Here is a 22,258-nt window from a genome sequence, read left to right as displayed (position 1 = left end):
CTGGTGTGGCACTGTTATAGGTTTTGCACTGTACTATTGTGTGGCAATGTATATTGCACTGTAATACAACTGACAGCCTGGTGTTGCACTGTACTAGGACTGACAGGCTGTGGTACTGTAGTAAAATGACAGGCTGTGGCACTGTAGTAAAATGACAGGCTGTGGCACTGTAGTAAAATGACAGGCTGTGGCACTAGTAAAATGACAGGATGTGGCACTGTAGTAGGACTGACAGTCTGATGTGGCTCTGCAATAGAAATGACAGTATGGTGTGGCAGTGTAATAGGACTGGCAGACTGGTGTGGGACTGTAATAAGTCTGGCAGTATGGTGTGGCACTGTAATGAGACTGATAGTCTGGTGTAACACTAATATGACTGATAGTCTGAAGCAGCACTGTAATAGGACTGGCAGTTTGGTGTGGCAATGTATATTGCACTGTAATACAACTGACAGCCTGGTGTTGCACTGTACATGGCACTGTAGTAAAATGACAGGCTGTGGCACTGTAGTAGGACTGGCAGTCTGATGTGGCTCTGCAATAGAAGTGACAGTATGGTGTGGCACTGCAATAGGACTGGGAGTCTGGTGTAACACTATAATATGACTGATAGTCTGAAGCAGCACTGTAATAGGAACGGCAGTCTGGTGTTGTAATAGGACCGGCAGTCTGGTGTGGCACTGTAATATGACTGGCAGTCTGGTGTGGCACTGTAATAGGACCGGCAGTCTGGTGTGGTAATAGGACCGGCAGTCTGGTGTGGCACTGTATTAGGATGGCAGTCTGGTGTGGCACTGTAATAGGACCGGCAGTCTGGTGTTGTAATAGGACCGCCAGTCTGGTGTGGCACTGTAATAGGACTGGCAGTCTGGTGTGGCACTGTAATAGGACTTGCAGTCTGGTGTTGTAATAGGACTGGCAGTCTGGTGTGGCACTGTAATAGGACCGGCAGTCTGGTGTTTTAATAGGACTGGCAGTCTGGTGTGGCACTGTAATAGGACTGGCAGTCTGGTGTGGCACTGTAATAGGACCGGCAGTCTGGTGTTGTAATAAAACCAGCAGTCTGGTGTGGCACTGCAATAGGACCGGCAGTCTGGTGTGGCACTGTAATAGGACCGGCAGTCTGGTGTGGCACTGCAATAGGACCGGCAGTCTGGTGTGGCACTGCAATAGGACCGGCAGTCTGGTGTGGCACTGCAATAGGACCGCCAGTCTGGTGGGCACTGCAATAGGACCGGCAGTCTGGTGTGGCACTGTAATAGGACCAGCAGTCTGGTGTGGCACTGTAATAGGACCGCCAATCTGGTGTGGCACTGCAATAGGACCGGCAGTCTGGTGTGGCACTGTAATAGGACTGGCAGTCTGGTGTAGCACTGTAATAGGACGAGAAGGCAAGAAGAAGAAATTTATTGTCATGTGTGCTGCACTAAATAAACAAATGATTAAAATATATTTATTATATATAATTTAATGTCACAATTATATTTAAAAAGTGAAAATAGGTTAAAAATGAGAAGTAATGTGAAAGAGGTAGAAAATGTGATTAAAATATGCTGTGCATTCATACATCCACTCAATGTCTCCAATAAATTTGTTGTATTATATATGGTATCTCGTGTTTTAATAATCGTGACGCCTCTTAAAGTATCTCCAATAACAATATGTAATTAAAATAGCTTAAAAATATAGAACCTCTGTACCAGATGGTCAATTCGTAATATTTCTATCTTATTAACTTAGGTATTATCCAAATACATGTCAGTCACTGCTAAATTGCAATCTTGTACATGATCCTTATTAATGTGATACCAAAGGTTTTATACACATTAGAGAATTGCCATACATCAAATGGTGCATATACTGATCATAGTACAGTATGTTGGTGAATTAATATATAGAGGTCGATGTATCAGTATATTATAGTATATATGTTTTAATTAAATTGTGATTTGAACAGCACTGACTTTTAGATTTGGACACTTCATACAGAGTGTCTCTTGGATCTCTGGGCCTGATTCAGAGCCGGACGCTCTGAATCGGCATTTTTTTTTTAATGTTGCGGCCTCTTGGACGCTCGCATAGCTTTGGGTTACCACCCACAGATGATGATGGTCGCGATGGTCAAGACCATCGGGCTTGTGACGAGACCCTTGCGGTAGGTTCTCGTTGCCGCAAGCCCAAGAGTGCTTTTGGCTCTAACAGAGCCAAAAGCACTCCCACTGACATCATTTGTGATGTCAGTGGGGCGAGCCCCAGACGGTAGGCGTTCCCATGGGAACGCCTCCGTCTAGGCAGCAACGCCCCCGGCCCACCCACCAAAGGGGGCGTGCTGCCACTCATCATCGACAGCACGCCCCCTTTGGTACGAGACCCGGAGCGATGGCTTGGCCGTCGCTATCCGGGTCTCGCGCATGCGCACGACGGAGCCGGCTCCGTCGTGCGCATGCGCACTGGGCCTGAATCAGGCCCTCTGTTTCCCTGAGTACTTTGTCACCAGGTGGTACATATTCAAAGGTTATTTAGATTATATCTGTTATTACAAATCTTGAGTGATAAAAAATTATTATTGGGTGATTCCTCTCAATTTCCCGTCTAATCACAGTGAGTAATTAATTATGCTCTCAAAATATATTGTTCACATTTCCAGGTTGGATATATCCCTCTAGAGTAAAAAGTGGGTTCCCACATCCACCGACGATAATATTTCTTGTTTTAATGTAACAGTCAAATAATTTCCCGATCAAAGATAAGGGTGTTATGGGTAATGGAGATATGTACATTTTCTCTGGTTCGTGTAACTTTATTAGTGGAATCCACATATTTTACAATGCTATAATCTCTGGTTATTTATTCTGGGTGCTTCTAACTAGAGAGGCATACACCACACAGTAACAGTACACCACTGGATCCAACAGGCTTTTACAATCACAGGGTTAATTCACCATCCAGGCATATAAACAAATGTTTTTACCGACGCAGAATTTAGCTCAAGGCTTTATCAAGGCAAGCTGAATGCCCACCAGATCCGTTCTTTATACCCACGGGTTTCGTGATTAGCCAATGAAATATACCCAGATTTGCATTAGCCCATAGTCTAATGCCACGTCTATTATTATCGCCTTCATCATGTGATTGACAGGTTGGTTTGTGTATAGAGATCCTATGACCTCTATGTCAGAACCCTTATGGGAGTCCGGAATGTGTAGAGTCTTTGCGAGGCTTGGGTAATTGATTGCTGATTAGCGATGCCAGTATTGCGGACATTTCCCAATGTTAGTCTAACAGATAGAAAATGACATATCAACTCCCAGTGCTTAAACATTTTTGCCCATAATATGGGCATCCAGTCTATCTTATCAAACAGTTAATTTATTCATCACGGCGAGTTCGGTCACAGGATCAATGTTCATTGATGTGTATAGGGATATTTCAGGCATGTTTAATAGATTCTGTGCTCATGGATCCTTTCATATTGTCCAGGGATTATATTAATCTAGATAATAATTTTTTTAGCAATTACTATAGACTCATATTTTAAAACTTTTATTTGTAAATCACATAATCTTCTAGTGCATACTGTATGTAGTTTAATTAAAAATTCTCCTGCTCTTTGTCCATGTGATATGAATATTCCTGCTTCATATCAATTTAAGGTGATCATTGGTAATATCCAATGGAAAGTGTGCAGGTATTACATTTTATAAATGAGTGATATAAGGATTATGTTATTAAACATTTAATTTTCTTTTTATCACCAAATCCTGTTGGGCACCCTCTATTGGAAAAACCATACTATACACTCACAATATCCTCTACTAGAGTTATGCATAAAGGTTCTCTATAATCTTCAAAGTGCACCCTTTATTTGAATAACTATTATACAGTACTAAAATCATCTACTGGAGCTATACAGAAAATTAGGAAGGAGAGGGAGAGAGATGGCTAAAGATTTATAATTCATAATCATCCAAATGTGTCTAAAAATAAAATAACATATAAATGTAATTTCTTGAAAATGACATTGCCCCGGGGAACGTCCCCATCACTGGACCTCACCCAGGCTCCCAGCTGCCATTGCCTTCCTGCACGGGAATCCCTGACCGCTGGGTCGCTCGCCCGTTATAACACTGGGTCACTCACCCTACCAGCCACTACTGGAATACAGCCTCTATACCGGACGGCCCCGCTGCTGCACACGGAGGCGGGGGTGACAGGAGACGCTTACGCCATCTTGGAATCGGACGGTGAGAGTTTTCTTCCCGGCCACCATACTGTGAGCTGCCACCGAAATCCTGCAGCCCTCTCCTACCTCCAGTGACACCAGCGCTCCATTCGGATGCCCGATAACCACCGTAGCTGACTTTATATACTTACGGCCTAGTCCTCCTTCAGAAGCCCCGGCCTCGGTTTGGGAGCTCCGTGGACTGGAGCAGTCACGATTGCTGCTGAACGAAGCCGCGATCCCCCTGTGCCCTCCGGACTCTTGCAGACCGACTGGGACTCCAGGTGAGGCCACCCACATCCCCAAAGGGCCCCCAGACGCACCCGCCATGGGACCCGCGAATTGCGGGAGGCTGCCATCTTCCCGCAATTTCCCCTGGCCTGTGACCCCCACTGTAGCTGCCCTCCTCCCCAGCACTGACAGGGAATTCAAAACCCATCCAGGGGCACCTGTATTATCCCTATACCTGCATAAGGCCAGCCTGCGCCCCAGAACATACTTACATTATCTTACCTGTCCTGGCAGGCTCCCTCCTGCTGGATCTGGTCCTCCTCTGTCGAGCTGCTCTCCCCGCCTGCTGTGACTGGCGCACGGTCGCTGTCTACGTAGAGGCCCCTACAAATTACCAGCAGCTGGGCCCCTTGACGCTCCTGCAAACCCTCCTGTGCTGGAAATTCTTCCTGTCATCGGAGCGGCGCCCATTGCTCCAACCAGCAAGTCTGTTGTGCCACATTTCACCCATCGCCTTTTCTTGAGTTAAAAAATAAAACAAGGGACCCAGGTATTGAGGAGTTAAATAACCCTTATAGATACGATTCAGCTGAGTGAGGGAGTCACTCTCACCAAATGGCAATAGAAAACAAAACAGAAGCAGCCGTAGTATCTAGGGGTTATAAAATGGACACTCAGAACAGTACTAAAAGAGAATGTAACATTTATTGATAAAATAAGCACATGATTAATATCATAATGAACCCAATACATTGTTTCCAGCTTTTGTTTTTAATCATCTTACTTTGTTTCACTCAGAAAAGTTACTAATCAATGCAGCTGTTTGAAATGATTACATATACTGACACTATTCAAAGCCTTAAGAACTGAGAGAGTCATTCACCTTGAAAAAGACGTCAGGAGGACGTCAAAACGCGTAGATGCCTCTACATACCTTGCTCCTGTGAGCACTGAATGGTAGCACTTGCACTTCCTCCAGCAGCTTACAATGGACCCTGTTGATTTGGTTGTCATCACCTGTGAGCGACTTCATCCGTAGTTTTTTCTTGAGTTGGCTGTGTCCCCCTACCCTGCACACCCCTTCGGCTGCCCATAAATAAGACCTCTCAATCCGTTTTTGGTTTCTACTGAGAGATTGATATACAGTTTACATTCCCGCTCTGACGGTTGCAATATGTACTAACTGAATATCCCCTCCCACCCCTAATTAGTACACGTTGAGTTTTTTATTTACCCCCTTTTATATACCCCTATTCATAATGCCTAGAACGAAGAAACCCTCTGCAGGTGAAATCACACCATACCTCATGAAACAAAAACCTCTGTCTGACGCTAAAGATATCGTACCAGATTCAGCTCCTGACCACTCTAACTCAGAAATGGAAGAAGATGACCTTTCTCCTATTACTCGCAGAGACTTTTTTATACTGTTCAAAAAACTCAAAGATGTGAAAAAGTCTGTTGAGGCTCTTCATACCATGCAAACAGAAATTACCGCCTTTGGTTCCAGAACAGATCAACTAGAACGCAGAGTTGAGGAGGTGGTTACATTCCAACAATATTACGATGCCGACCTCACACAACTACGCCAAGATGTTGCTCAACTTCAAGACGGCCAAGAAGACCAAGATAACAGGGCCCGACGTAACAACATTCGCATCAGAGGTATACCTGAAGACGTCGAGCTCCCCCACCTTGAGCTCTATCTCAAAGGCCTCTTCATGCAACTTTCTCCCTCTACTTGGAAGACCACCTGCTCTTAGACCGAGCCCATCGCACGCTGAAACTGCGCTCTCAATCTTCTTCTCAACCTCGAGATGTTATTCTACGTATGCACTACTTTACAGCCAAGGAGATTGTAATGAGAGAGGTTCGCAAACTCCCTTCGATTACCTTTAGGGATGTTACTCTCCTGATCTTCCAAGATGTTTTCCCCTTGACTCTTGCTAAACGTAGGGACTTTAAGCCTCTTCGTCATCATAATATAAGATACCGTTGGGGTTACCCCTTTTGCATTCTAATATGGCATCGGAACCAACTACATGTTGCTCAGTCTCTCCCTGAAGCTCAATCTCTTCCAACCCTGGGCATACCCGAAGAACTTGTCCCTACATCCTCCGCCCCCCTCCCCCAAAGGTCTCGACAGACGACTCGACGCCCCCTCCATCAGAATGGTCTACTGTTCCTGCGTCTTCCAAGTCTTCCACTTTGATTCCTGAAACCTGAGACCCTCAGTTTGTCCCACTGAAGCAATATACACACACCCAGTGGTGTTTTTAAACAAGATTATTGAACTTTTGTTTTTGAACTATCAGTTAAGTTTTTTCTGAATCGTATGCATTGCCAGATATCAACGTTATTTTACTTTGAATATGCTATTTACTAGATCACATGTGTGATTGTCTTTTTAAAATTTGAATAAGAAGTACAGATTATAATTATATTTGTGCATTGACTTGAGTATATAATTAGTGTCCTTCAATCTTCTCGACTGCTTTTTTGATTTGCATATACATAAACTGCCATTTCTTTTAGTATCAAATATAATTTCTTTCTCTTAATTGTACATTTCATAAACATTTATATAAATATATTTACTGTGTAAATATATATATATATATAATATATATATATATATGTCAACAATTGTACAGACTCTACATGCTGCTTACATACAGTATGTCAGCAATAATTCACTCCAGGGGGGTCATCACGTCAGCTCCTGTCATTTTCCCAACATAGTCTGTAAAATAACAGGAGCTGATTGGTTGGTACTTTATCTCTCTCCACTTTATCTCTCTCCAAGGCTTAGTACATCTACCCCATAGTCTGAAACACATCAAGTGGACTACAGGATCCAGTCTCCCCTGGGCCGTCAGTATTTGCACCCTCACTGATAGGATCTTCCAGCTGTGCCTCATGTAACCGGGACAGTTTGTAATGTGCTTGTTTCCATCTTTACATGTGGTAGGAATCCTGCACAAAAGAGGGGAATATCCTGTATGTTGGCTTATTATACCATGTTTTAATGATTTTAAATACATGTGAGTGAGTTTTTGTGAATAAAATACCAGATCTTTAATTGCACAGTGTTGCACTATCGTATGTGCTTCTGGGGCCTACTAATCAATACTAGAAAAACGGTTTTAAGGACATTTTCCGTAATTACCGTTATGTTACTATTCATTAACACACTTAAGCGATATCACTGATGTCTCCTGGTTAAGTCCGCCTGCATTCATTTCCACACTCCCCATACATTAGTACATTAGTATGGGGATATGGAAATAATGCTATTCATCAACGGCGCATGCGCAGCACTGATTACCGCTGCGGTAAGGTAGTATAGACAGGGAAAACTATCTATTTACTGAAAAGCTGTCATCGCAAAAATGACAGCTTTTCAGAATAGATACTGATGGAGAGGAGGAATGATGAATTCCTCCGGTAATTAGGTAGAACATGCGACTTCTGAACCTAATTACCTTCATCGATTTTTTAGTTATGATGAATAGGCCCCTCTGTCTTTTATATGTATCCTTGTAATAAAGTAGAGAAGGTCTATTGCTCCTGACTGAAGTGGAATTATTGATATGCAGACACCAAAGGTTCCATAGTGTAAGGAGAATACCTATAGGGACTGTGGATACTTCTTCTGCAAAGGCTCCAGGAATCTATCATCACGCCTCCATTTTTTTTACCCTACACTTGGGGGTGTTTGAACTTGTTACCGGCCGTGTTATGTTTCTGTTTTTCTTGTTTCCTTTATATGTCCTCATGAATACGTGTTACTAGCAGGAGCGTCAGAGCGGAATCACTTTCATCTACTGGTTTCTCCTGCAGCTGTCACACAAGCGATGAGGAACTGACTGAATATTCTGTACTGTACATGACGCAGCCTTTTCCCGGCTGGTGGATATAAACGCTCTGCACTGCCGATGAGCTTCTTTCTGCTGCGAGAAAAGCTCTTTATGTGATTCCACTATTTCTAATATCCTTGTATATTCCGATCTATACCTGGGCTCAGTAGTGTTTGTGACGTTGTTAGATATGGTAGTACATAACACTTACTAGGTAAAAATAATAGTGGTACATTTACTAAAGTGAGAGTTTTTAGAAGTGAGTTTTAGAAGAGATGTTGCACTCTCTGATTACCACGTTTCCTAACACACCACAGTTAGTACATTAAAACACCTCAGTGCTTGAAAAGTATTACAATCGGAATAATCACCATAAGATATTTCAGATGCTGTAAGAGTCACAACTTGGCAGTATATATTGCGCAGATACATTTCTCACTCTTATCTCTCTCTTTGGGGCCCATTTATCATTGTATATTTGAGGTATAATCCCTGAGAAAAAACACCTGCTTTGGGGGGTTAAACACAAATATTTAGCATCCCCCGGATGTATGAAGGAGGTGCCGCAGAAGGTATCGCTCATACCTGCTGTGATCCCTCCATTCCCACAGGCTGCCGCATCTATGGGGATGCGATGCTACCAAATTTACCAACATCGCAACCCGGATATTGGCCCCTGCAGATAACGCCATCTGAAGATTGTGTTAGTTGCTGTAGCCTATGGGCTACACCGCACATAATTAGCCGGTGGAGGGTTCCTCCTCCCCGGCTATGGCTACCATTATTTGTGGAATACCTCTCCTGTATTACGCTGTTTTGAGTGTTTATGTGGATGTACACTCTTTTCACATTAATTTGAGCTGCACGGTTTTTTATCATGCACTATTTCAAAGGTTTTTATCATAGAAACAAACCAAGCAGCCAAGTTCATCCATGATCCTGCTGAGAAGGTGGAGCCCACCGGCGTTTTCCCCTGTATACCTGTGGGCCAGTCCGACCTTGTGTCTGCCGTTCCCTAACAGGGCTTTAATCATGCACAGGTGACTTGATCTACATTTCTGGGACTGTAATTATCCTACATGTTTCCACATATTGGGTTGTTGGGATGGCATGAGCCGGGTAGTAACAAGGTTGTGCGAGCAGTGCTGCCACTCAAGGCACAGGGTATAAGGAAACGGGCCCCTGCAGCCTAGAGAAGCCCCAGGCACTTAGTCGTGACATCATGATATCACATGTTCTAGGGCGATGCCCGCACAGGGTGGTTTATTGCCCTGCTACGCCCTTGGGCATACAGATGTTTTTTTTTCTTACTATTTCTTCACTTAGGCCAGAGCCCTTCTTGGTGCACCAGAGTCTATGCGACTCCAAGCGTTTCTCCTCAAATCTGCATCTTATTCGCATAATTAAAACAATTGGGGACGATAAAAATGCATTGCTAAATGACATAGAGCAATTTGATGTGCGACATCTTCAAATCTGTGTGCAAATGAGTTTAAATCTGTGTAAAAAGTTCTGATGCGAGCGGCCACGGCTTTTCTACATGCCAAGTTTCCGTTCATCTGCGACTTTGTATGCGTGTAAAACCAATTCCTGAGCAGGTAAGTCGCCACCTAACGTATCTGGTAGTCTTTTAGTTACATCTGCGATGCAACTAGGACGCAAACTACGGTACTCTACTCCTCTCAGAGTGTGTCAGTCTCCGCCGGGCTTCCTACGCCTTATGGCATACAGACAATCAGTAAGTGAGCGGACACATCTGTAAGGACTGCATTCGGGAGACACGATGACTTCCATATGCTACGCTTGTGTATGTGACACGAGGAATAAAAGTAAAATGCTGAAAAAATAAAATGCACCTTTATTCATACAGACATAACTATAAATCACCTTTACACATAGAGGGAGTTTGTAAAATAATAAAGCAGCTGTAAATCCTGATTGACAGATGCAACGAAGCCACGCCCCTTTTTTACCAAGTGTCTTGGAGTATCAAAATTGATCTGATTTATTGTTGCATTGTGTAAAACATTGTTGTATTGTGTAAAACATTGTGTATTGTGTAAAACATTGTTGTATTGTGTAAAACATTTTGTGTATTGTGTAAAACATTGTATTGTGTAAAATACTGTATATTGTGTAAAACATTGTTGTATTGTGTAAAACATTGTGTATTGTGTAAAACATTGTTGTATTGTGTAAAACATTGTGTATTGTGTAAAACATTGTTGTATTGTGTAAAACATTGTATATTGTGTAAAACATTGTTGTATTGTGTAAAACATTGTGTATTGTGTAAAACATTGTTGTATTGTGTAAAACATTGTATTGTGTAAAATATTGTATATTGTGTAAAACATTGTTGTATTGTGTAAAACATTGTTGTATTGTGTAAAACATTGTGTATTGTGTAAAACATTGTATTGTGTAAAATATTGTATATTGTGTAAAACATTGTTGTATTGTGTAAAACATTGTGTATTGTGTAAAACATTGTTGTATTGTGTAAAACATTGTGTATTGTGTAAAACATTGTGTATTGTGTAAAACATTGTTGTATTGTGTAAAACATTGTGTATTGTGTAAAACATTGTGTACTGTGTAAAACATTGTTGTATTGTGTAAAACATTGTTGTATTGTGTAAAACATTGTGTATTGTGTAAAACATTGTTGTATTGTGTAAAACATTGTGTATTGTGTAAAACATTGTTGTATTGTGTAAAACATTGTGTATTGTGTAAAACATTGTTGTACTGTGTAAAACATTGTTGTATTGTGTAAAACATTGTGTATTGTGTAAAACATTGTGTATTGTGTAAAACATTGTTGTATTGTGTAAAACATTGTTGTACTGTGTAAAACATTGTGTATTGTGTAAAACATTGTTGTATTGTGTAAAACATTGTGTATTGTGTAAAACATTGTTGTATTGTGTAAAACATTGTTATATTGTGTAAAACATTGTGTATTGTGTAAAACATTGTTGTATTGTGTAAAACATTGTGTATTGTGTAAAACATTGTTGTATTGTGTAAAACATTGTGTATTGTGTAAAACATTGTTGTATTGTGTAAAACATTGTGTATTGTGTAAAACATTGTTGTACTGTGTAAAACATTGTTGTATTGTGTAAAACATTGTGTATTGTGTAAAACATTGTTGTATTGTGTAAAACATTGTGTATTGTGTAAAACATTGTTGTATTGTGTAAAACATTGTGTATTGTGTAAAACATTGTTGTATTGTGTAAAACATTGTGTATTGTGTAAAACATTGTTGTATTGTGTAAAACATTGTGTATTGTGTAAAATATTGTTGTATTGTGTAAAACATAACGAAATCTGAAAAAAAGCTGTTTTTGTAAAAAAAAACGTCACCACAGTAAAAATTACTTACTGTCACTGTAAATTAACTTCATATCAAGTGGATAATTTAACAAGTGGTAACAAACCTCATATGTAGCCCGAGCCATGGAGCAATGGTGTAACAATATATGTAAACATGCATCTATTGTCCTGGTTCAATCATTTCGGCAACATTTACATTGCCATATACATTACAATTTATACATATATTTACATATATTGTCACATCATTGCTTGGGCTACACATTAATATGGGCTCTGAAGCTAAACGTATTAGCGCTCTGAGGTCTTAATTCCCCCGTGTTCATGTAAATTCCATGTAATCCTTAGTTCAATATTTCCTCTGCTGTCAGTCACTAGGGATGGAGGCTTCCACGTTGATTAGATGAACGGATTTGCTAGTTGACATGAGACACTGATGAGCTCAGTCCGGGGTGTGTTACATAATACCTGTCTGATGTAAATGTGCATGTGTGTATGTCAGAGGCGTGACACACATTTATTACACTGAAAGTGGCCTAAATCCAGAGACCGTACCTCAAACATGCTGAATGGCTGGGCCAGACCTCACTGCTACTGTATATTATGCAGCTATGCTCTGTACACGTACTGTGCCATAAATGGAAAACTAAGTGAAACCAGAACATTAATTCCTTTGGGTTAAGTGGCCAGATAATTATGTACGTCTGTAATAAATGTAAAACAAATATATATCTTTATACTTTATTAGGAGAGTAATATCAGGTTATCTCTTTCATAATGTGTGTTTTGTAGGAACCACGGAAAACAAACTTCTTTTTAGCAAACAAAATAGGATAACACCAACACAAAGCTTAGTATCCAACCTTCCAATAAACACATTGGCCCTCATTCAGAGGCGCTCGCAAAATGCGAGCGCTCGTTCTGAATTAGGGCGGCCGCTTCTCTTTTGAAGTGCGGCCTCCTGGTCGCTAGCTAAGCTGTGGGTTACCACCCACAGCTTTAGCAACCGACCAGGTTGATGGTCAAGACCATCGGGGCTTGCGACGAGACCCTAAGGTTGGGTCTCGGCAACCGCAAGCCCCAGGGAGCTTCCTGCTCTGATCGAGCAGAAAGCTCCCCACTGAGATCACTGCTGATGTCACTGCGGCCGCCCACAAAACGGCAGGCGTTCCGTTTGTGAAGAACGGGGCGAGCTGTAGTTCAACATCGACAGCCGCCCCTTTTGTAGTGAGCTCCGGAGAGAGAGAATTTCTCTCTCGCTCCGGGGCTTGCGCACGCGCAGTGCGGCTGCTGCGCGTGCGCAGGGCCTAAACATCAACCCACTTGCGAGCGCTCAGCTCTTGCGAGCGGGTCTGAATGAGGTCCATTGTGTACATAGTCACATATTCATTATGGTCATGGAACATTCACTCCGACCATGTGAAAGAGCTTTCATTTTAGAAATATGAAGGGGTTTAATATTTAAAGCAGCACTTGTCTTAAATGCGAAATACACCAGGCTTTGCGATTAATATTATTGTCGCTTTAAATTTTGAGGTCGAACCCACAGAGATGTGGCGGCTTGTAAATTGTCTTTGGGTTAGATATGTGCAGGCTTGAATTAGTTCAGATTTTCCCGCTAAATTCAGATTTTTTTTCCGGCCACTTTCGTCCATTTAAGATGTTGTTTGTACATGAAAGATAAAGTTTTGCCTCTTTCTGATATCCAATTTTTGGCTGGAAAAATCAGAATTTGGCTGGAAAATCCAAAGTAATCCGAACCTGTGCATCTCTACTTTGGGTTATTCTTTCTTCTGCAGAAGACGCAGGGGGGAGGTGATAGTGTGCTGAAAGACAACACGGTGAGGAGGTGATGGTGTGCTGAGAGACGAAGTGGGGGGGAAGCGATGGTATGCAGAAAACGCAGGTGGAGATGATAGTGTGCTGAAAGACGACGCGGTGGGGAGGTGATGGTGTGCTGAGAGATGAAACGGGCAGGAAGCGATGGTATGCAGAAGACGCAGGGGGAGGTGATAGTGTGCTGAAAGACAAGGCGGTGGGTAGGTGATGGTGTGTTGAGAGTTGAAGCTAGTGGGAGGTGATGGTCGCTACTTCCAGTGAATACTTGCTGTTGCAGCGTTCCAGGTTCCTCGCTCCTTTCTTCTAGTGAATCCACAGTGTGTGTACTCCGTACGTCATTCGAGTACAATCTCCTAAGTGTCATCCTCCTGTGTCAGTGCTGCGTCTGGAGCCACAGTGTATGTACTCCGTACGTCATCCGAGTACAATCTTCTAAGTGTCATCCTGCTGTGCCAGTTCTACGTCTGGAGCCACAGTGTGGGTACTCTGTACGTCATCCAAGTACTATCTCCTAGTGCCATGCTCCTGTACCAGCTCTGCGTCTGGATCCACAGTGTGTGTACTCAGTACGTCATCCGAGTACGGACTCCTAGTGCCTTTCTCCAGTACTTTCCCTGCGATTATGTTCCTCTGTTTCCCACTTGCGCCGGATACCTGACCAAAGGGCCGTGACCCAAATCCCAATTGGAGGGGTCACTGGTGAACACATCTCAGTAGGTTAGACTACGCGCCTTTGGTCAGGTCTAGCCAACATCCGGTACTTGTGGATGAGGAGGACATGTATCCAGGCCCCTCGCCTCCGGTTCTTCTCCCAACCTGGGACCCCGACTTCCAATCCTTCAGCACAAGATCTCCTTAGCCCAAACGTGACAGTACATATCGAATGTAAAGGAATGTTCTCAGAGTGACGAGAAATGTGAGGCGGGTCATGTTGTCACTTGCCACGCCACTTCATTATTTGACCACGCCCATTTTTTTGAGCAAATAGAATTTACTATGTGAGTGTGTGTGGGGGGCGTTCTACAATCAGCAACAATTGTGGCTACAGCAAGTTCATCCCCCCTGTGGGTACATGACCCCACTACCCTGCCGCTGACACTAAAGGGAACATCTGTTTATGACTGGACAATGTTTGCTCTGCCCACAACACACAGTCCCCTATTCATCCTCCTCCCCAAGGCATCACGCCATGCGATTAGCCATGGGTGCGTGCAACATGGCGCTTGCTGCATTCGCACTATGCAATCCTATGGAGTTGCAGGTCTGAATGCAGTGCGCGTACCCACTCGTAAATACGTGTCTCGCGCCATGCGTGGCGTGATTTGTCGCAAAAGCGGCAAAGATGCAAGAGGACACAGCTGTAACATATCTAATTTGTATTTTAGCCTCACCTCACTCACACATACTGGCCCTGATTCAGAGCCGCTCCCGAAAAGCGAACGCTCGCTCTGAATCAGGGTGGCTGCTTGTTTTTTTAGTTGTGGCCTCCTGGCCGCTCGCATAGCTGTGGGTTACCACCCACAGCTTATGCGAGCGGCCAGGTGATGGTCGCGATGGTCAAGACCATCGCGACCATCAGGCTTGCGACGAGACCCTTGCGGTAGGGTTTTGTTGCCGCAAGCCCGAGTGGACGTCCTGCTCTAATAGAGCAGGAAGTCCACCAACTGACATCACGAGTGATGTCAGTATGGCCGCCCACAAATGGCAGGCGTTCCTTCGGGAACGCCTCCGTTTGGCCAGCCACCTCCCCTCCCCGCCTATCAAACGGGGCGAGCTGTCGATCAACATCGCCAGCCGCCCCTTTTGGATCCGAGCGCCAGAGCGAGTGCTTTTTGCGCTCGCTCCGGGGCTCGCGCGGCGTGCACACTGCCTAACAATCGACCCGCTTGTGAGCGGGCCTGAATCAGGCCCACTGTCCCCATAGCCATACCTCACACAGACTCGCTACAGTCCTGTCAGCCCACCCCATGCCAGCACCATTATATTTATCAGTGACTGGTTACTTGGAACTGATAGTTACAATAACACGTGGGTAGAACAGAAATGACAATTTGGTGGCCCAATGGCCCTGATTCAGAGCCGGTCGCTATTTGCGCTCGCTCGTCCAGAAAATAGGGGTGGCTATTCAAATGAACCGTTCGCTGTTTGCGGTCTGTTCACGCCTCTAGGTCTGAACGAGCGAACAAAACTTGCGGTCGTTTTTTGGGAAACTACACCCCCTGTCCGCTCGCATCCTACGTCATGTCCGCTATTTATTAGATTAATCGAGTACATCGAACAGGGTATGAACTGCTCGCTATTCTTGTGGTTGGTTTTTGCTACCACAATTTTGCGAGCAGTTCTGGCTAAAAAAAAACCCAGTGACGTGGTCAATGACGCTGCTGTTTTAAATATGCACACCCATAAAACGCCCGTTTTGACCTTTAAGCACGCCTGCGATCGGATCTCCACTCCCCGTTTTCAAGCACCTTCCCCTGTTACCACCCACATACGCCTCATCCTGTCACTCAAATTATCAGGCATTCGCTATTTTGTGAGCACATGAATTTCGGCCGCACTGACTGGTTCGTGCATGCGTATTACGATCCGTACGCATGCGCAGTTGGGCAAACATCGCTCGGAGCGAACGAGCTGCCGCTTACGAGTGGCTCTGAATCAGGCCCAATGTTTTTATGGTGCCCATTGGCCAAAATAAATACTGTACCTAACAGTTCTGTTTATTAAGCACTTATGTGAAAACAACTTAATACTTAACTATTTGAAGAGTAATGTACGTACTGTAAGATAAATCGAAATAAAAAAAAAATAACAATTTAATTAACCACCATAACTAATTAGATGTGCATTGCTTCTTGGCCATGGCACAGCTTCTAAACCTCGGAATCAGACTGGAAACCACCGTCCTGATTTTTGGCTCCACATTGATCTTCATACCGAACTTAGGGCCTGATTCAGCAAGGAACGCGGATGCTTATACACACGCAATCGGCCAATTGTTGCGTTCTGTGCATGCGTATGCATCGCAGTGCGCATGCACGAACTAGACACTGCGATCGCTGTGACTATGCAGACCCATCGCAGAGTGATTGCTTGACAGGAAGTGCCGTTTGGGGGTGAACACAGGCGTGCCAGTGCGTTTCAACGGCGTTGCAGGGGCGTGCATAAATTATCCACTGCGATGCCCTATGCAGCCTGAAGCCTTATAGCGTGCGCTGAAGTAAGCAATTCCTGAGTGAGGTCTTACCTGTGCGCGAGGCTTCGATGGTACTCGATTGTACCGATGTTTTCACAGTCTGGCTAAACATTACGGATGTGCGTGTAGGTGAAGTGGGCGTCCTTAGGTAGTGCTGCGGCAGCATTGCGATCGCTATGGATTAACATAAATTCATAGTTAAAAAGATGTGCGTATGCTATTCTGCGATCCTTAGTGAATCAGGCCCTTATTTGTTATCACATCATCTGCCTATAACGCAGCTTCACAAAAGATATGGAGTCGTAAATGGCGTTGGGATTCGCTGCATTTTCTCATCTGTTGCTGATATCTAAAACTCAGTGAGTTCTCTGCTGCCAAATTATGTTTTTAAGTCTTAGCAACAGGACAGATCAACAATATCCATTCGGTGCCTGAGCCTTCAGAGGTCTTGGATCTATGCAAACTTCTAACTATCTTGTCGAAAGAATTGGAAAAACCAATCACAGAGCCTGTTACTGTAGATTTACCTTTGTGAGTCAAAACAACTTCATTGGATGTAATAAACTTCTGCAACTGGGGGGAAACCATCTTTGCTACCAACTTCATCCAATTTTCTTCTCCATCGTAGTTAATGTTTTTCTGAATGCTGATACCTTCTCTGCGAGTTTCAGAATGTGTGCTCCTCTCCTACAGTCATATTTCTAAGTCATCGTGAAGATAGGCTTATTTTGATCTACAGAGTTCAAGAAGTTCTAGCACCCTCATGGTGTTCTACTGGAAGTCATAGTCTAATTTACTGATGCAATCGGAGCACATGGTACAGTACTTGGCCATGTGAGATCCCTTGCGGGATATAGTAGTATTACAAACGTGTGCTCAGATTATTCCATGTCCTCACATGCATTTGTTTTTTTATTACAGTTCATCACTTTACATATTTTCCAAGAATGGCTTCAGTGGAGGACTCACGTACTCCGATACAAGGACTTTCCTGTGAATTATGAAGTGATTCCACATTCATCAGGAGGTTTTCCACGTATAAGCTCCTGCAATCTTCCATAACAGATGGATGTAGTGCAACCACCATGAGTACAGACACTGATGCACGTGGTCCAGTCTAAGTTGTTTGCACACAAAAAAGTGTCAAGTATCTCCAAACAGGCCTTGAGTCATTGCATCTGCACTAATATTTTTACAAAAACAGGTCTTGCTAAATTTTGGCACCAGCCACGAAACATATGTAGCAAATCAAATTAGTATCCTTGTTCCTGCTGGCTACGCCAACTATCTGTGAGCCAAACTCCCCCACCTTCATTTTTTCAATTAACTGGTCATTGAGGTCCTCAGAAATTTGTTGGATTCTACGATTGATATTGTTGGATAAGGTCGGAGTCTTCCTGTGACTTCACCAACCATAATGTTCACTATATTCAATGTAGCTGGCAAAACCAGTTCTGTGATGACGTGAAGATTTTTTTATAAGTATTATTTATATTTATACTTCACCTCCTACTTCACTTTCTTTTTTTTTTTTTTTTTTTTTCATCATTAAATTTTTATTGAATATAGTACAAAATTTTTATGGGGTACAGAAAGAGAAAAAAAGAAAAAAAAAAAAGGGGGGGGAACATACATAAAATAAAAGGATGTGGCAGTACACTTGAAGACATCAAACAAACAAAAAAAAAAAAAAAAGGAACCAATAAAGGAACCATAGCTGCCTGAACATGTACTTAGATGTGCTAGTCCCGCTCTGGAGTCTCATTTAGATTAAAAGGAGAGGCACCCTGAGGAACCGGAGAGGGTAGGGATAGGGGTGGCGGTCCTCCATTTGTGACATACAGATACCAAGGATACCATTTTACAGTAGGGGATGAAATAGTCACAGAGTGAGGAGCCTCCCTCGTCTCCATTTCAAAATGGGATTGTGTTTTAGTTATGACTTTGGCAAATGGGGGAGGGGAAGGGGATTTCCAACTCTGAGCGATAGTAGCTTTAGCAGAAATCAGAATATGGCCAAGAACATATCGGTCAGATTTGGGTACAGAGATTGGGTACCAGTGGAGAAGGGCGAGGGAAGGATCTGGGATTAAGGTGAGACCCAGGACATCTTTAATAAGATTGAACACTTCCTCCCAAAAGGGGCGTATTACAGGGCAATCCCAGAAGACATGAAAAATAGATCCTTCAGAATGACAGAGACGCCAACAGAACTTTGAGACTGTAGGCCAAATTTTATGCAATCTAGAGGGTGTCAAATATAATCTATTTAAAAGTTTTACATACATCTCAATATGGTTAGTGCATTTAGATATAGAGAAGGTAGAGAAATAGATAGTCTCCCATTGGGAGAAGGTAAAGGTACGTTGAAGATCTGCCTCCCACCGGAGCTGAGCAGGGGACTTAACCGTCGGGGCTATGGGGGAGAGTACGGAATACCAAAAAGATATTGCACCCCTAGAGGAGGGGTTATTAAATTTACTCAGAATTAGATGTGGTGGAGTCTGGAATACGGTAGGGCCGGTGTTCATCAGAGCAAACCAATGTGTGAGTTGGAGATAGTAAAACCAGGCTGATGATCCCAATGGGTACTTAATGCACAAATCTGTGTATGATATTAAAGAGGACGGGGAAAGAAAGTCTGCGAAAGACACCATGCCCAAGGACATCCAGTAGGACAAATTGAGATTAGGCAAGATCCTGCTCAGCGCCCGAAGGGAAACATTTCTGGTAGGTAAGGCAAAATCGAAATGGGCCAAGAGACTGTTATCCCAAACTTTTAAAGTGTCCAATATTGTTTTAGGGAATAAAGGGGGTTGTGGTCGCAATCTATAAGGTATCCATAAAAGGTCAGGGAGGGGAAAGTGCCGCAGGAGTGCATGCTCCAGATCAACCCAGGGTTTGACTGCAGGAGGGAGAGACCAGTCACATATTTGAGAAAGAAGGGCCGCTTCATGATATCTAGTCAGGTCAGGGAGATTAAGGCCTCCCTGAGGTTTAGGACGAACCATGCGACTATAGGCCATTTTATGAGCTTTGCCTTTCCAGATATATGAAACCATCAAGCGGCGCATCTGTTGCAGTAGCCTCCCTGGGACATCATATGGAATAGCACGGAATAGGTACATCAGTTTTGGTAAGAGCATCATTTTGAACGCCGCTATACGGCCCAACCAGGAGATCTCGTGGCTCATCCAGGCAGTGGCTAGAGAGGACAATTGCAGCAAAAGGGGAGCATAATTTTCAGTAAAGACACCATCAATAGAGGAAGGTATATTAATTCCCAAATAGGATAGGGAAGACTTTTTCCAAATAAAAGGATAATGACTCTTTAATGATCGTAAATAAGAAGGTGAAATATTAATAGGTAAAGCTTCAGTTTTTGTAACATTCAATTTATAATAGGATGCTGCGCTGTAAGTATCTAAAATGCCTTGGAGCGATGGCAGCGAAATCTCCGGGTCGGTGACAAACAACAAAACGTCATCTGCAAACAGACATAACTTATGGGAGGTATCATAAACAGAGAGCCCTGGGAACTCAGATGATTGTCGAATCTTTTGCGCAAGAGGTTCTATGGCCAACACGTATATTAGTGGAGAGAGTGGGCACCCCTGTCTTGTGCCGTTAGAGATTGAGAAGTGTGAGGAGAGAAATCCATTACTAAAGACACGAGCAGAGGGATCAGAGTAAAGGGCATTAATGGATCGGAGAATATCGCCCCGAAATCCATACCGATGTAAAACCTGACGCATATAGTCCCAGTGAAGCCGATCAAACGCCTTCTCAGCGTCAAGGGATAAAAGAAGGCATTGTCCCTTATTGAACGATACCCATTCCACTAAATCCAAAACCCTTCGGGTGTTATCAGGAGCCTGGCGCCCATGGACAAACCCAACTTGATCAGGATGTATCAGACGGGGGAGCAGTGGGTTTAAACGATTGGCGATTAATTTAGCAAAAATTTTCACATCCGTATTAAGGAGCGCGATGGGTCTATAATTTTTACACTCAGAGGGGTCTTTACCAGGCTTCGGGATGGTGACTATTTGAGCTTCTACCATTTCGGGTGGGAAGGATCCAATATCGGAAGCTTCCGTAAATAAATTTAGCAAAATTGGGGAGAGGGCTTCAGTAAATACAGAGTAAAAGGAGTTTGAAAAGCCATCAGGACCAGGGGCTTTGCCCCTGGGTAGTTTCTGAATGACTTCCTGAATTTCCTTCAAGGACCAAGGGGCGTTCAGAGACTCCAGGTCGTCCGCATCCAGGGAGGGAAAAGATAGGTTATCTAAGAAAGAGGATATAACAGTAGCTGAAGGTTGGGGGATTGAGGGATCCTCACGTAGATTATATAATTTTGCATAATAATCCGAAAATAAATTGGCAATGTCAAGAGGATTAAGGCATTTCGCTCCCGAGGGGGTTAATAAACATTTAATTCTATTGCGAGCTTGCTGGCCCCTCAGCTTCCGGGCTAGTAGGCGGGAGGCTTTATTACCGGCTGTATAGAACTTGTGTCGTAAACGTGAAAAAGCCGCCTGCATACGTGAGATAAAGAGCTTTTGGAGTTGCGTTCGCACTTCTTGGAGTTGTTTGCGCAATGCTCTAGTGGGATGATTTTGATTTTGGGACTCTAAGGACCGAAGGGACGTTTCCAGATTATTCTGTAATTCACGAGAGCGAGCCTTAAATTGAGCTCCTTTTTGAATGGAAGTACCACGGAGTACTGCTTTTAAGGCACACCAATGTGTGAAAACAGAAGTATCGGTAGGGGAATTAGTTTGAATATATAATTTAAGAGAATCTGTTAGGGCCTGCCGAGTCTCTGAGTCTTTTAATTGATACTCAGGAAGGCGCCAGGGACGCTTAGAGGAAATGTGTTTGCCTATACTCCAAATCCACAGGACAGGCGCGTGGTCAGACCAAGCAATAGGGAGGATTTTAACCTTTTTAGTAGATTGTAGAGTTCGTTTATCCAGAAGGACTAAATCGATTCTGGAGTAACTATTGTGGACCGAAGAGTAAAAGGTATAATCCCTCTCATCAGGTAGATAAGTACGCCAAGCGTCATACAAATCATATTCCGCCAATAATTTCTTAAAGGCCAGCGATGGGCCCGTTACACGAGGGGAAGAGGAATGTCCCTGCGGCGAGGACCTGTCTAGTTTAGGATCGAGGACTAAATTAAAGTCACCCAGCAAAATGAGAGCACCTTGTCTAACTTTAGATATTTCCTCAAAGGTGTCTCGTAAAAAGGGAACCTGTCGGGAATTGGGGGCATATAAAGATACTAAAGTAATTAAAGTCTCCTCAACTTTCCCAATGAGAATAAGAAACCTGCCATTCCCATCTTCCACTTTCCTATGTAATTCAAATGGAGTGTTAACATGGAACAGTATAGCAACTCCATTACGTTTGAGAGGGCTTTTAGCAGTATAACATACAGGGTATCTATGATCCTTAAATACGGGGGGGGCTGAGGATGAGAAGTGTGTCTCCTGGAGAGCTACAATATTAGCCTTATGATGATGAAAAGTAGAAAGAGCCAAGCGTCTCTTTTGTGGGGAA

This window comes from Taudactylus pleione, unplaced genomic scaffold, assembly GCF_031769625.1.
Source record: "Taudactylus pleione unplaced genomic scaffold, aTauple2 ptg001494l, whole genome shotgun sequence".
Taxonomy (NCBI): Eukaryota; Metazoa; Chordata; class Amphibia; order Anura; family Myobatrachidae; genus Taudactylus; species Taudactylus pleione.
The sequence above is the reverse complement of the archived record's forward strand: the minus strand, read 5'-3'. Positions refer to the sequence as shown.